The sequence below is a fragment of the Echeneis naucrates genome, chromosome 9, assembly GCF_900963305.1.
Source record: "Echeneis naucrates chromosome 9, fEcheNa1.1, whole genome shotgun sequence".
NCBI classification, from domain to species: domain Eukaryota; kingdom Metazoa; phylum Chordata; class Actinopteri; order Carangiformes; family Echeneidae; genus Echeneis; species Echeneis naucrates.
In genome coordinates, this window is record NC_042519.1 from 21,632,480 (window position 1) to 21,650,168 (window position 17,689).

Below are 17,689 nucleotides of genomic sequence, written 5' to 3' on the forward strand. Positions count from 1 at the left end.
CTTTGCGAATTTTAAGCGTCGCTTTTGAACGTCTTCCTACATGACGCACAAAGCGGAAAACGTTGTTCAGACCTCTTCTCGCATCTCATCGATATAAAAGACTTTTCATTTCATTTCATTCACAAGCGCCGGGACAAAAACTAATAGAAATCTTCAAACACAGCTGCTTCTGCTTCTTAGTGGTTGTCATAATAATTTTGGTTGAGTCTCTTTAGGCCCGGCCTTGAGAGCGTTTTCAGGAAAAACAAGGAAAGCTCCCCCTGGGTCCGCCAACCCTCCGTGTTGGGCGTAGTTTTTAGCGTTTTACAGAAATGGTGTTGGTGAACAGCTTACCAGGAGATTCAGTGTGAACAGCCAGTTCCTCTAAAAAGCTGTATTAACTCAGGGAAGTATTTTTGCTCGTGCGGATCCTTCCTTTCCCTCTGCACTCAGATCTGTTTCCTTCTACAAATCAAGCTGTGTTTTAATGTCATGTAGAAAACACTGAAGTGCTTCAGCAGGTCTGAATGAGAAATACAGATGACAGGGTGCGCTCCATTACGAAGACCAAAGTCTTAAACTATGAAACACTTAATGAAACATCTGTACCATTATGAATGTGCAAAGCTGGATCTCTAAACCGCAATATCTGAAGATATCTCGGTACTTTGAGTGCTTTCATAGCAGTGTTATGACAGATCTTTAATTCAGTCAACTCCTCGGGGCACGTAATGCCAGCTCAGTCATACTTCATTCTGAAAGAAACTCATTTTGACCTTTGTTGTTTGGCAACTTCTCCACTTTTCTTCTCTCTTCCACCTCCATCCTGTAGCTCGGTGACAGATGTGGGTAGACAGCTCCTCTTGCATCGTAGCTTTTATTCCCCGGAGGTGCAAAAAAACTGAAAACGCAGCTCCCGTCAGCGCTCGTGAGTAAGATTTGGTGTCCCTTTGAATGGCCTTGGTGACACGGTGAAGTGCTCTGTGCAAACCAATTCCAGTTTCTAAACGGGGAGCATTTTAGCTGGTGAGGCTGCGCTGGATCCACGGATGTAACTTTAAGGGCATAAAAACTTTCTGCACATATTTTCCAGACAGTTTTGCTACTGTCAGGATATTTAGTAATAAGCTAAAAGGGACACTAATTTATCACCTTAATAGGGCTTTTTTTGGGAGACTGCAATGACAGAAGTGATCACCTCCTGAGTTCTACCTTCCTCTAATGACACAAACATATCCTGAGCAGACATGACTAAGCAACCGCGACAAATAAGAAAGCTAATTAGAGTGGAATCCCCTCCAAAATATGCCTAATGGCGATATAAGGCAGCATACCTCAAAATATTACGAGATGGAGCTTTGCTCTCTTTCCCCGCTTTTGTCTTTGCTCTTGCTGCTTTAAACGTGTGACCAGCCGTCATCAAGTTTTCAGAAAAAGGAAGCAGGAGCGTGACTGCTTGAGTTGAAAGAAAGGGGTTTTTGCAACGATGAGCGATTGTGGGTTGTGGAGCAAAAAAAGAAAAACATTAACTCACGGTCACTGATCAACAATCCCATCAAACCCCTGCAGATAGAATATTGTCATCTTGTGCTATGAGGCAATAAAAATCAATAAAGGCCTTTTTTTTGGATGATAAACTGGGTTTTTCATTGTGTTATGGTCAGGGCAGGACAGGCGAAGGGTCAACACAGGACACTCTACCGCCCCACGAGGAGCTGGGTGGTGTGCAAATGTCACGCTTCATGCCTGTGGGATTGTTTACAAGACTCATAGTTCAAATATGAAACTCAAAGCTGTTACAGTTCCCCTCCCCTCCCTTTACCTGCGCTCCCCTGCTGAGAGCAGGAGTGTTTTTCAGAGAATGGTTCAGTGGCAAGTAAAAGCTCACAACTTCATGCTGCCGCTGTGCCTTAACACGAACCGGGCCTCTGTGGAATCCAAGCGGCTCAGGCAGAGAATGCAAAGCCGCACCTGAGCTGCTCTCAAAACAGACAATGATGCAATTTATTCTAAGTTTTTGGGATCTGCGAGATTGGCATTGGGACAACACCGAAGCAGGGGGGGCTTTGGATATCAGGGGTGAATATTTATCAAGTACAAATAACGTCTGTTTGCCTTCTTGACAAAGAATGTGAGATAGATGGAGCCAAAAGAAAAGTTTGAGCAGTCAGTGAAGACAAAAGGAGATATGACACACGTGTAATTGGAACTTTCCACGCGGGAATGAAAATTGATTTGCAGGAGGTTTACGTACTAACTTTGCTTTATAAAGCACGAACTGCCGTCACAAAGACCAGATTCTTCTCCTGTTTAAAAGCAAAGCTGCACAAAGCCTCTTTGATGTCACTGACAACTTGAAGTAATAAGGAGATTGCTTTTCTCACTGAAAAATGGCAAAGCAAGTAATCAGGGGTCAGTTTCTATCCTCAATCAGCAGCCGCCTTTCTGAGTCCCCGCAGCGGACAGCAGATACCGCCGTCTGAATCCCAATCATCTGCAGACCAATTAATCATTCTTCAAGAGGGCAACGAAAGCAAAACAAAAGATTACAGCCTCCAACAGATCATAGAGTGACTGACAGCTTGAAAATTACATTCATGAGATTCATAACAATCAGCCGATCATTACGTACTATTCACCTTTAAGCTCCGATAACTGATATTTGTTTGTTTATTTGTGTTTGTTGGCCAGAACAACAAGCATGGTTACGCATGAGCTCAGCCATTTCACAGCAAATGGCGAAATTAATGAATCAGTTTGAAACTAATGAGCACGAACGCACCAGAAGGTGGTGGTAATGGATCGAAAAGGTGTTTGACAACCAAAAAACATGAAAGGAAGAACTGTGTGGGGTTTTTTGTATTTTTTGGTACCCGAGGAGCATCTGGCAATTCAAACAGTTCAGCTCCTCGTGCCACTGAAGCCTGTTTCAATGAACATCTGAAAGACTTTTATGACAAACTCACACATGACTTACACTTCTGTGCAGTCAAGTCTTGAACGTCAGCCTCGCTGGCAATGAATTCGAAACAACACTTGGAGTTGAGGCATCTGATCGGTCTTTTGTGAGATGAGCAAGGGAATGATGATCAGAAAATACACCTACAAAGTTCCTCCGCTGGTCAAAATCTCACCAGATACACATAAATCATACAGATATATTTTTTCCTGCCTTTTAGAAGTGATCTCTGTCACTAACTCCGTAGCAGCACTGTAACAGATGGGTGTGTTGTGTGGAGCCGTTTCATTTTGTGAACCATGAGCATGAACTACTTTGTCTCAATCTGTGCAAGCTGAAATTTAATCTGCTATTGTGTAAGCATAAAAAACACACTACCAAATTGTTGGCTATTTACAAGTTTAAGCTCCACATTTCGTTAAAATTTAAGCTCTGTTTTGGCCTCTACCAAACCCTGAGGAAAGTATTAAGGCGTATTAGCATGCAAGACGCTCCACTCTGCTCCCCGAAAGCTTCACCAGCCTGCCATCTGGTAGCGGGCAGGTTGAAAACAGTTGGTTTATCCAGGTGTTTTCACTTCAAACAGCTGCCTCCTGGAGCTGCAAACAACACTGACAAGAATTTAAAGCTCCAAATTTACAGTTCAGGCCAGAAAAAAGACAAAAACAACGCTAAGAACTTTGTGTAGAAATTTCACACTGCTGCAAAATCTTACTATGCCATTCAACATCCTATTAGGATGGATACTTACACCATCTATTCACATAACAAACCAGATTCAGTATCCTAAATGGTTGCTCAAGTAACTTTAAAATACTTAACCTCAAACAAAGTGTTATTTAATGCCAATAAGCAAGAAAATTGCAATGAAAATTGCATATTTGGTGAATTGCCTCCTTAGATCAAGTGGAATGGGGTGGCAGCCTTCTCTGAGAGCCTCTGGCTTGGCACGCCGTATCCTTTTTTAACAGATGTATAATAGCGGATTATTCTCCATATGGGAGCAGAGCAGAAGAGGGCACGAGAGAATGCTTTCCATTTACTTGAGGTTAGTTAACAGAACAACATTCTGGTTAGTCAATAGAGCAGAAAAAGCGGAGCACCCTTCACGCGGCTGAGTTTCTTTATCACAAGCCCCCAGCAGCCTGTGCGGGAAACTTAGCACAGCATTAGCATACTGCAGAGCGGGAGTCGCTACGAAGTATGAAGAATGGCAGAGTAGAATTAGCAGGCTGAGGAAGCACATTTACATCGGAAAGTACAAAAAAACACAAGCATGCGGTGTCGTCTGATGCCGCTGCGCTGTATCACTTCCAACAAAGCCGGTGAGCCCTGCCTGTGTGCTCACAGTGTTTCTGATGGCAGCGCGTCACATCGCTCCCTGACTTTGTTCGGGCCGTTTATCCTCCCGTGCTCGAGAGCCGTAAAACACAAATGTCATTCACTCCCACTTTGATTCATAGTTTCAATTAGCTGCTGCTTCGTATACATTAGGAGATCGTGTTATTCTGTGCCCTCTGTAAACACTGACAGTGTTTTGGAAAATTTGCTTAAAAGAAGGCTCATGGAAGTTAATTTACATTTAAATTGCAACAGCGATGCCAGAAGAGAGGGCTTTCAAACTATGTGAATTCTGTGGAGAATACAACACAGAGCCAACCAGGCTTAAGTTTTTCTGTTAATGTGCGGCATAAATGCTAAATTGCTTGTGTTTGCAAAGCGGGGAGAAAACAGGTTCGAGTCGATGTCGGTGTTCATTCTCGTTGTGAGAACAAGCACCTGTAAAGGTCAACTTTTTCTTTTTTGATTAAAGGTTATTTTGTAGAAACTCTGGGTTTTGTGTCCTTTTTGATTATGAAGCAGATTTGGGGGCAGCATAAATCATGTGAACGTGAAAGAATGCCTCCCCCCAGCATCCCTCCAGTTCATTTCAGGAGGACTTTCATCCATGAGTTTCACCGAGCTGTGATCCATTACATTATTATTACGGTTAGCCCTGTCAGCCAATCAGAAGACTCAATCAGAAGGGCTCAGAAAGACGCAGAAGCGTGACAAACACGTTCAACTACACTGAGATGGGTTTAATCATTCACCATTTCCCTCACAGAGCTGTATCACATTTTTCTGTTTTGGCTTTAATGATTTCTTCACCTTGATCAGGATAATCTCACAGAGTCCGACCTGCTCAATGCCAAAGACAGCTGATAACGAACACGTGACATGACGTTAAAAGAGGGCGAAGAAGCAAGGCATTTGTGTTTTTAACTAGTTTTACTGCTGCCTCCGACTTGCAAAAATGACTCCGTTGTGCGAGAAACTCCTCTTCCCACTGAAAACATGAACGAATTGTTCAGAGTTTTGTACTTTTACCTCACTGTTATGTAGAAAACCCACATTCAGGAAGCGCGAAGGGCCACCGTAAAAACCTTCAATGTCATGAACTTCTCGCTGAAATTTGTAAGCTGCAGATTTTTATTTATTTATTTTATGAATATTGCTCGTGTCCCCGTGGCAACGTGTACAAACCATTGCAGTTTGTTATGAAATGTTTTAATGCTCGAGAGTCAGTGAGAGAAACACCTTCACATTCGTTGCACTCGGCGAATGTACTTGGCGATGATTCAGGACTTCCACCTCCAACATTTCCTGAGCCCCCACTTCTTTTTCTAATAGCTTCAAGTGACCTGTCAAGTAACAATTTGTCAGTTCTTGTGCACAATCCACATTTGTTAATAATGTCAAGAACTCAATCCCTTCTTTCTCTCGGTGCGGCACATACTCAAAGGGGAAATCAATGCTCTGTGGTTTAATGACTCACACAGAGGGATTGGCTTTGAAGAACAAAATCTCACTGCCCCAATTTCTTCTATATTTGCCACGCACAAAATGCTTGTAAAGCAGTTAATAAATGATAAGGTGCAGTGTTTATGTAGACAAACAGATCTGGAGTATATTTAGCTGATTCACTGCTGTGAGATCAGTTGTCAGCACCGTGTTCGCTGGCTGGTCAACATGTCCACAGCAATTAAAACGACAAACCGGGGCGCCGTATAAAAAAACATCTCAATGTGTCAGGATTTAATTACACGCCTGTTTCTGATTATTTCAGTCCTTTCCTTCCTACAGTCCTTGACTGTGACACATAGTAAAATTCCAGGAGAAGCCAGTGATATGCTGCCAATAATAATATTAATGATAATAATGTGCTATGAGCCATTAATACTTACAGAATAATGCTAATTAAATATATATATGTGAAAATCTCAGCTCATCCAATTTTGATTGAACCTGGGAACTAAACATCTTGGCACAGCAACAAACAGAACAGTTTGATATCAACTTAAAGCGCAAATTCCAAACTTCCAAAGGATTTATCTAGACTAGCTACATGAATCTATTCAAACCAGACCAACCTGCAGCAGGAAGGTGAATTTAGCAACCTTCAGTTCATTCTTTGCTTGTTTAGGTCATATCTCCATTCCTCTATATCCAGTTTGACAAACTCCAGTTCGGTTCCGTCTTACCTGTCCTGTTTTTCATTATCGCTGGATATGAGTTGTAAAAAAAATAAATAAATAAATAAATAAATAAAAATAACATTCAGTCCCTAGGATGATACTAGCCCGGCTGCTCTACCTTCTCTTCTTCTGTCTGCAGTGTGCAGAAAGCATTAGTTCGCTTCGGTCAGATGATACAACGCTACATGATGTGGGTGATTTGTGCCGTGCTGAAGGCCCCAGTCCGGCTGCACAAGGACAATCTGCCACACTTAAAAAATATCAACTCTAGCACAAGTTGTGTGATACAGATGTGATACATCTTTTGACTTGCCCTGTTCCGGCTTTTCGCCAACTTTGGGCTGCTTGTTCAAACAGATGTTTGTCTTTTCCTGACATGTGACCTTTCACTGACCGCCTTCTCTAATTAGCAAAGAGTAACCAATGTGGTGATTGGGCAGAACCTCTTGTGAAGGGCCGGCTTGATGTTTGTGTGTGCATAGTACATAACATTTGACTCTGGAGATCATGAGTTTTGCCCCGAACTCTACCAAAAGCCAGTTCTAGAAAAATTTAACATTCATTCAACACAATCATTTGGATATCAGAACAAAAAATAAAAGGTATGAGGATTATGTGTGTGCAGAACACCAAATGCGTGGTTTTGAGCGAGTTTCAACACCCATAATTTCCCTGGCATGAAGGGGATGGCAGCTTTGTTGCCATCTCTCTGAATTTTGTATTAATTTCTTAGAATGAAGGAAAAGTGCTTTGAAAGAAATGAACTGGAGAGTGAAGAGGACACAGAGGGGGAGGCAAACGATGCCTGAAGTGGTAGAAGACATTTATTTAAACAAATGTGAGCGCTCAACCGCATTTGATCAACAGTATGGTTCAAATCCGAACACTCCTTCCACTTTAGGTCGGCCCAAAACCATCAAATCTGTGATTGTAGAGAAAGGAGCTGTAGACTTATTTGCACCTGATGATTGAATGACCCCTGTCGCTGTCTCTCTGACGATCTGAAGTAAACTGTTGAATGCCAGTTAGGGAGGCAGCGGAAGAGAGAGCGCGCAAATGTGTGAAAGGTGAAAAAAGGTAATACTTTCCTGATAATAAAGAATCTGACTCCTGACACCTCCATTCATTTATGAGCTTGATGGCGTTTGATTTGATGTGACTCATCTCACTGCAGACCGCAGACAGCAGGACGGGAATGAAAAGTCGATATGCAGCGCTATTAGGACCATGAGATAGGATTCAGTGGAAGATTAGCCATGATTGTGTCTCTGTTGGGTGGGTGGACAAGTCAGACTTTTTTTTAAATTTTCATTTCTGACAGCTCAGTTCTAGACTCTTAATTCTCACGTAGCATCAAGTCTAGTCCTGTATTTAGTTTTTTGTTTAGTCGTTTTATTTTTTTATATATATGGACAATTGACGTTATTTTGAAATAACTGTAACTGTAGGTGGTGGTGTCAAGAAAAGTAAAAAGGGTGCTGGGTTGTTTTTATTTGTTCCGATTTAAGTCAAATCAAATCTACTGGATTTAGAGATACTTGCGTTATGTGACGTCAGCAGTAATTCACTGAAAAGAGGCAGAAACAACTTTGATAGAGATAACTGACTCAAACGTACACAGTTAATCAAGTGCCAACTCTGTGACAAATAATAATGGATATAATTAGAGCCGTTATTTGTTATTCAACACTGTGATTAACGTCTTGCTCATCAGCATTTTCCCACAAAATACATGAAAAGGAGGCTGGCAGCTCATTCACACTTTTCTTTTCTTGCTGAGAAATCTTGATCAAGCCTTCCCAAACCAATGACGTCTTTCAAAACATGGAAAGACTCCTTTGTTGTGTGCCAAAATCCAAATCTACAAGATGTTTAGTTGTTAGTTTGCTTGTAACTGGCTGTGAGGCTGAATGTGGAAAGAAAGGAAATTTGTGGCCCTCTCCGGAACCAAGCAAGAGGAAATTACACCACATTGTTGCTTAAAAACTGTCAGTTAATATCTTGATCGTCGCTCTTCTTATCTTTCTTAGTAGGTTCAATAGCAGCATTGGAATGAAAACCATTATAGTTACTCCTGGGTTGATTTCTCAATTAGAAGAGATACGCATATCTACATTTTCTAACGTGCATGTTACAATTATTCTCCTCGAATTGTGAAATCTGGTGTGACACGCAGCAAGAGCTTTCAAAGGAGCGATACATTGGAGCCACGCAGGCACTGTCAGTGAGTTCTCGCCCTCCTTTTCTTTGCATGAACGGGGAAAAAAAAGTCAACTTAATATACTGTAGAAATAATATAACGTCTCACCCGCTGTGTTCACAATAAGTGGCCCATGTGGAGCAAAGTGAAATGACTTTGAGATACTTCAGGAAATTCACTCCCTTTCAGTTTCTCTCTCTTTACCTCTGTATCTGGGGTTCTTTCAGAAAACGTTAAGCGAGGCATCGTCCAACAGCCAATCCATAATAAGATTATCTTTGGAATATATCATGCAGTCTGTTTATTTGACATGCTGAATTAGTTCCTGAGGAGTCTTCCAGATTTTGTATTTTAAATGAAAATGATGCCCATGCAGTATCCAGCCCTGTTTCCATATCATGCGTTCATTTGCTCAGTTAGATTTGATTATGGCCTTTTAATATCTCTAATATCTTGTTTCTTTTCTGTTCACGTTAAAGAATAAAAACAATGTGTCTTCCATGTTTACTCTTACAGCTCTCAGCACAACAGAACTGTAGTTGCCATCAGTTACACTGTAATTTTCTGTTTTCTGCTGTCTTCTGAAAATTGCCTGTGATGACAGGACTAATAAATAAATGAACCTGGACTTGAACTTAAATGACGGATGCTTCAATCCGCAGCTTCTTAATGTCCAAGTATAGATTTTTGAAGAATCTCCAGCTGTTTACTTTTTCCACGTCGCTGGCATCAGGTTTATTAAAACTGATCATCAGAGACATGGAGGTGAGCGATTTATCTGAAGGCGGACGTAAACATTATGAGGCTCTCCTACCTCCGGGGTATTGTTAAATATGTTTCCTGCCGACTTTTATCAGATTAAATTATCCTTCACTGTGTGTAAAATGATTGTGTTTTTCTTGTACTTCTCGAAAATCCAACATCAAACAATATCTAGCACGCAGCCAAAAAGCCAGCCTCTGGAACTGAAGCCCCGCTCGCGTCCCTCAGCAGGTACGTCTCATCTGAATGGGACTCGATGGCGCTCTGTGCCAGTCGGCGTCTGTTATTGTGGCAGTGCCGCTTTTAAAGACTTCTTTTTTCAAAAGAGACAGACTTTCTAAATAAACAACAGTTATTTTCAAAACATTTTGTGGAAAAATACAGCGGTGGCCATCATATCAGACCACCCGTCCAAATCTGAAGCAATTCAGCAAAACCGCCGTGTAACAAATGAATACTGATATGAATTGTGTTTTCCGCAGTGCGCTGTGTGTGAGGCGTTTACATGTAGTGCTAGACTTCAAAAATAAGAATCTGAACAAAAGCTTGTTATTTTGGCAGTTTTTTACAGTTAAAAGAAAAACGAAAATAATCGACTGGCTCGTTTGAGAAGCATTTATCAACATCTACTTTAAATTGTGTGTGCAGGTTTTCCTAAGATGCAGGATGTGACACGGCTCAGAGGTCACTCTCATAATGACGACGCTAACAAGCTGATATTGTTCCCCTTCTCACTTTGGTATCTAAGATTAGCATTTTAGCACCAATGCAAAACAAAGTAGATAAGAAAAGGATTACTTTTGGACGCATTTCTTCATGAATGTTGCAGGGAATCACTAATGTCAGTGAGTTTTCTCCCCTGTGGTTGCAGTGAACCGACAGAGGCAGAGGTCAGATGGCTACAAACATCATGATAATAACGAAATCGAAATCGTAAATAATTAAGAAGGAAGGTCGCCATCGAGCGTTGACTGATAATGATGCTTTGTGTTCTCTGTTTATATCCAACTTAGTGCAGATCCTGCATGTTGAGTATAAAAAGTAAACAAAGAAGAGACTTAAGTGTTGGATTTTGTGCTGCTTGGTTGATTTTAAAGCCAAAATTTAAATAAACGTGTGTGAAAAAAGGGAGTTATTAAAATCCGCTCCACAATCCAGCTCACCTCCTCGTTGGGTGCCTCAACCAAGGTGACTAGTAAGATTTGGATTTCATTCAAAAATGAAAACAAACATTTTTCCACATGTATTTGTGTTCCTATACGATAATGTGCAGTTGATCTCGGGATGGTGGAAGCTGAATCAAGATGGCGACAATATCAGAGTCCATCATATACTGTCGTTAGCTTGAACCGGTCAACCACCGGTGGCCTCGCCGGTTCGGCTGACACAACCGTGCACCACCTCAGTCCTTGATGACAGCAGCTGGTCTCACTTCCCAGGTAGAAGTACAGTTAAGTCATTTAATTACTGCATTCATTCACTGTGACGCATACGATCGGATAAAGTTAGTTAGGCGTTGTAGTGTCGTCACTGAATACATCAGCAGACTGCAGATGACTCTTACAATGACCAAAGAAAGGCAGGCAGCTCTCACAGTGAATGAATTACATTTGATTCTATGACCAACAGAGGCTCAGAACCCCCCTAAAGGATTTAAGCTGATTTCCTCAACCTTTTTTTTTTTCTCTTAGCTTCTTATTTCCAAGCAGCGTGTGCTTATTAGACAGTCTGAAAAGCTGAGTCCAGCGTGACTGAAGCATCAGCGTCTGTCTGAAGTAATATAACTGTCGAAACCTGGTCATTAGCTCGAGTAAAGGAAATGTATTCCTTCATTCTATGAGGATCAGCTGTGTTTCTGATGCTACAGTCCTCCTTTTTGTTTCTGTGGCATCATGTCCACACTGCCTGAGAACTGTAAGGCAGGTCGTCTCCTCGTCAGTGCGCCAATGTTCAATAACAGGAAACTAATCAGCTGCAGGAATCCAGTTCACCGTAGACTGACTCACGACAGAACAAGGGACCGATTCAAGGTTGTGTGATTTTCCTTTATCTTAGCAGGAAGCTTCGAGTAGAAGCCCAAATTCCTTCTTACACCAAACTGATCAGTCAGCTCGGAGACCAACAGCTGCTATCGACCCCACGTTGTCGGCTGGTTTTTGCTCCTTTTAAATGATTTTTATTGTTAAAAGTAAATAGAATAGAAGGAACATTTCAAATAACTCGATACTGCAATAAATAGATAAGGGATCGCACCTCCAGTTTAACATATGTGCACACACAATAACAAAGTGCTGCACTGGTGTTGAATCTGCTCAGACTCTAGTTTGAAATCGCTCCCTGGATGTAAACGGAAACATTCGCTCTTGTTTAGCTCACATCTGCATAAAATCAGCCTATCACTTATTTCCAGCTGCATTCAGGGCACTTTAAATCAAATCAGATTTATTTGCATAGCGCCAAATCATAACAAAGTTACATTAAGGCACTTTACATATAGAGCAGGTCTAGACCAAACTCTTTATGAAATTATTTTACTCCTCCGATTGGCACCGATGGACATAAATCACGAGGTGCAAAACTGTGAAGAATGAAAATAATTCTTTAAGAAGCCGTTAAGATCCGTGCAATGGTTTTGTGATTACTCCACTGTGTGTAGATGAAGTAAAAAAGCACACACACACACACACAATTTGACAATCATCACTTTAAAAATACTGTTATACACTGTGAAATATCTCACTGTGCACTATTCAATGGGACGTAGTGAATCTTATCTCCAGATTATAAATTAATTCAGGTAAACTGATTTTTTAATCCATTTATATTTGCACATGACCAATATGTTTGTAACACGGTTGCAGCGTTATTAAAACTTGAGGCAAATTCTGGAAGTGGGCCATTGACCTGTCTCTTCAGGTCGATAGCAGAGAGTCGGCAGGTAGGACTGCTGCAAAGCCCGGGAGAGTTCTGCTGTGCTCATGGTGTGTGTGTGTGTGTGTGTGTTTGTGTGTGTTGTTGTTGTACCTCGGGGCATGAAGGAGCTGTGACAACTGTTCTGTGCAGTGCCTGCCGGGTTCTCCGGGGTCACAGTGAAAAAAACAATCAATAACCCAACCATCATGTGTCACCGGCGAGATGCATGTGCACACATATATGAATGCCCCCCCCCCCCCCCCACACACACACACACACACACACACACACACTATATATATGATGTGATATCTTTCTCTCTGACTGCTCCCCCCTCTTTGTTTCTCCCTTACTCACACACAACACACTACGTCCTCCCCTCACACAGCAATCCTGTTCCTCACTCTTATTGCTGGCTTATTGACACCCCCCCCCCCCCCCCACACACACACACACACACTCCTGCCTGCTCTGTCACAGCAGTGTCTGTATACGATAGCACTTGTTGATAACATTCGTTTTCATTTGGAAATGATGTGCAAGTACTGATATCTCCTTAGCGATATATATTAAGAAAAAAACCCCCCATAAAATAACCTCAGCAAAAAGAGAACGAAGGTAGGGCAGGGAGTGTGTGTGTGTGTGTGTGTGTGTGTGTGTTTTAGATGCATCGAGGATACAGGTGGCGATGCCATAGATACGCAGGTGAAATACAATATTTGTGTCACCGCATCTTGCTCTGTTGTTTGCCTGTGTGCTGTTGGCTGAACCTTAAATCCTTTCTCCGGTCTATATACAGCTGGTACAGGAATATGTGGTATTATGGGGTGGATGGGCGGCTGAGGTGGGTCACTTTGGGGCGATAAAAGGAGAAACTAGGATCAAACCGCCCCGCCCCCCTTATTCCAAGCACCCCAAGCCGATGTGGAAGGCAGTGTTACCTCAAAAATATGAGAGGGATAGCAATCCACAAAAGACCTAAGCTTCTCATTCCTTCCATGACAGAGAGCACTGAGGGAGGTGGGCGGCAGAGAGAGGGGTTTTGTGAATACCTGATGAGTTCATCCGAGGAGGTTCAATCAGGCCTGGGAGAGAAGGATTGAGTGGCGGCGGCGGTGGTGGTGGAGGTGGGGGGCAATGCCGTTTCATCCTGAAAGGATTCCTTCCCCTTACCGCCTCCATTTCTCTCTCTGAATATCTCTTTTTCTCCATCCTTCCTTCACTCCTCCATCTTTACAACCTGGCATTGCTCTCACTCGCTCCTGCCCCACCTCTGAATTCCTCTGTCGCTCCGTCACTCCTCCACTTTACGCAGTCCCAAGAGGCCCACTTTAGCTAAACATGGATTTGAAGATCAGAGGCCAATCTGCTGTGAGGGGTAAAAACAGGGGGGGCTTCTGCTGTCCTTCAAATAGTCACAGTGGCTGAGGATGAATGCATCAACCGGTTATAAATTCAGCCCGTTTTTAAGGGATTACTGCTGATATGAGTCATTGACGGCTCTTAATTGAAAGCCAGCACGACATGAGCAACAGCAGCAAGCGAATTACCAGTTTTGTGCCGCCATAATTAGGTCAGGTGTTAAATGTACCCGCTTCTCAGAGACAAATAAAAAAGCAAACAGTCACTGAGGCGGCCATGACAGATTACATGCTATCGTATGAAACTGTAGCATGTTATTATCCTGTTTATTAATCCACGTGTGAGTGTGAGAGCGGTGATCTGTATGTGTTAGAGCGCTGAGTCATTAGGCGCCTGCGAAGGATGATAAAACTCTTGTCTTGCTTGTAATTCAGTGATATGAGTCATCTGAGTGAGTCCATGTTAACTAAAATAGCTGTTATCTGGCTAATTAAACTCTTATTCTTGTAGCTTCACAGGTAAACAGCAATTTTCTTTCCCTTTTGCTAATTTATCGTGCATTACCCGAACCCTCCGAGCCGGAGCTTATTTGCAGGTTGCCTGGGATTGAGCTCATGGAGAAACATTCGATTAATGTCAATTAAAGAAGCTATCTATGAGTTGTGCTGTCGCTACACAGAAAACATTAATATTACCAGTCTTGCCAAAAGATTCAACCATTGCTGTGTTTACAAAAGGTTATAATAAAAGCCTCGAAAAGTTCAGTGAAGAAGTAACGCCTGCAAGTTAGCCAGTTAAAATGCTAACTTTACTGGACTCAAAGGACTCGGAGAAATACAAGCAAAACCACAGACGGATTAGAATAACTTCCAACTTCCTTTTAAGTTTGTTTCATCTCATGGGATTTTATTAAGATACAAGATACTTAGAGGGAAAATGGCTGATCAGAGTGTGTTAAAGTGGTAAAAATAATGATGGATTTGCCTCTCGGTGCTTCTCAAATGTAAATTGTCAGTTCTTGTTCTTGCATCAGTCGTTGTGGTCACAGGACAGACATTTTTTGCTGTTTCCTGCCATTTAACAATCTAAAAGGTTAATTGAGCCACCAAAAAAATATAATGGACAGATTAATGACTCATGTAAATAATCATTACTCCACGGCCAAAGGTCATGGCAATGTGACCTTGACACTAGTCACATAAATATCAGACCACATCCGTAACACACAGTTGTCCTAAGCGTCCGACACGTGAGTCGGTTGTTTGCAGACCAAAAGCCAAAGACCACCAAAGCGGCGCTTCTGCTACTTCATTAAGGAGATCCGCTTTGACATTCTCAGTGATCCAAGATAACAAAAGGAGCACAAAGCCCTTTTGTTGCAGTTACGTAAGACTGCTCTACTGTAAAAGGTTTGCCGATGGTGAAGGAGCTGCAACCGCCGACGCCACTGTGTCGCGGCGAAGCACATGAGAGGCAACGTGATGCAAACGTTGGCTGATGTAGCTGCGCAGCGTGCATCACATACTGAAAGTTGACAGATCACCTGAGGCTCATTCATAGAAGAAAACGCTGTCTGAGTTGTTTTTTTGTTCTTTTTTTTGTCCAAGAGGATAAGCTGCAATAACTGAATTTAAAAACCAGTAATTTCATGTATCTGTATCGATTTTTAATTAAATAATTTTGGTAAAATGCAGATTGATTCAGAAATGCTTAGCATCAGGGAGGTACTGAATGGACGTTTATTTTACACTTTTGGACTTCACCCTACAAAACCACACTTTTCTGCTCCACCGGCGTTACACTTAAGGACACTTCAACATGAGGAGGAATGACCCACCAACCTTCAGATTAGCACTGAACCAAAGCCGCCGAACGCACAAAGTGCTGCATAATGTGTACAATGACGTCAGTGAGTAGCACAATGATAGTTAGAAAAAGGACGTGCCATGGGGAATAAATCTGTTAATCAAAGATGAGCACTGAAACGGTCCTCGGGGGAGGAGGTCCCATTCTGCAAAGGCCCCAATTCCCCTTCCATATTCACTGTCAGGCCTTGTGTGAACCCATAATGCACTGCAGCTCGCTTTCCTCCTACGCTCACCTCAAATCCACTGAGATAGCAGAAGCCTTTAGCTGGGCAGAAACCAAAGAGGTGTTGGCAAGTTGCAGATGAGGCATGTAGACGAGAACCCGCAAACAGGAGACGCGAGAGCGCGACACCGATAAAGGCGCTGAACCGTCGGAGTAGGTGTTAATTGGATACATCTGTGTGCCGCTTTCCATTTCCATTGCTGTTTTCTTGCTATTACTGCAGCAGGAGGATGTGATGGCTGCGCAGGCCACAGCGGGGCATTGATTATGCATCGTCTGATCCTGGGGGAGACGGGAGTCTGCAGCGAGAGGAGGCTGTGTTTAAGTAAATGCTTTAAAACAGCCCCGACCCATTTCTCGTGAACGCGTCGCTGCACGTTTGCACTTCTCCTCCAACCCTGAGGGATCAGCCTCAGGACAGAGAGGCAAATTTTGGAAAAGAGACATTATGGCTGTGTGTGTGAATTTTTATCAGATCTCCGTCCTTATGTGAGTCTTAGCAGCAACCTAAGATGACATAATACTAAGAGTCGTAACATCTTTCCCAAAGCAACCGTTACTCCCGTTTAGCAGCAGGACTTTCTTCTTGGATAGTTACTGCATTGTCTGCCGGGCTCTAAGCAAAAATAATCAAAGTCATGACAAATCGATACTCCTCCTCCTGGCATGCGGAGGAGGAGCGGGTTCATTTTGCTCTGTTAATCAGTTAGAGTTTGTGTGACAGACAAGGGAACAACCGAAGCCCCATCAGAGGTCCCAGTTGCCACACGTCATCCTTCAGGCTGTCGGAAATGGATGTGCTTCATTTCACCGCCTATAATATCTGCAGGGGTAACCAGCCGATTCCCCGGAGGGCATGTGGTGCTGTATTAAAACTGTCCATCGTCTTGCTGGTCATGTCTCCTGCCTTTTCAGATGACCTACCGGTGGGGGAGCTCTGAGAGCTGGGGGAGTCTGCGGCTCACGCCGAGGAGCTCCGATATGGCTCCCTTGCAGGGCGGCACCGGCTGTTTGAGTCGGTCGTCTGATAAATTTGCTGAAAACTGATGACGAGTCATGGGACTGAAGCATATGCGTGACAGAATGAGATGGAAGAGTTAGTTGCTTTTCTTAAGAGAATTGGTGATTTATTTTTTTTTCCCCCCCCCACCACTCTGAACGGCTTCTGGATTTTATTGAAGTTCATGTTTGAGCATTAATATTACACTGAAGTTGCTGCCTATCAGTGACAGCTGATTTGCTGCAAACAACTGTTCCGAGCAGCCGGGGTCTGCTGGGTAGAAAAAGTTAATCTGCATAGCTCCCAGATGCCCAGCCATTTTTTCTCAAAAGTTTAGTTTGCAGAAAAAAAAAACAAATCCAGTGGTTATGACAGCCATGAGCAGGTCACTCTGCATCACTAATACACGCTTAAAAAACGTCTCATATCCCTGAGTCATAACGCATTAACACGGGTGACGGCACATTATCAGTTTGCATGTTACACGGAAGCAAAATCCGCAAAGGAGGTTATGCAGAGAGGAATTAGAGGGGTGAAAGAGCGCGGTGCAAACGAACGAGGCAGCCTGCCCCCTTCTGCTACCATTTCCAACTTTTAACAGCAGGGGTGCAACCAAAACGTTTGCCCGCTCACCTCTGACGTTGAGGTCGCTCATGCAGAGATGGCAGAGAGGGGCCACGAAAACAGCAGGATTAAAATGTTGCTTTAACCGCTCAACAGTGAGTGTGTGTTTCCAAAAAATGCCTCTGCTTTTATTGTTTATATCCAATACGTTCTTGTGATCTTGAATTAAATCTCGTCTTTGATTTGTTTTTCCTCCTTTTATTTCCACATTGTCCTTTGTCGTTATGTGTTTTTTTTTTTTTTTTTTTACTGTTTCATCAATTTTTTTTTTTTTCTAAAAG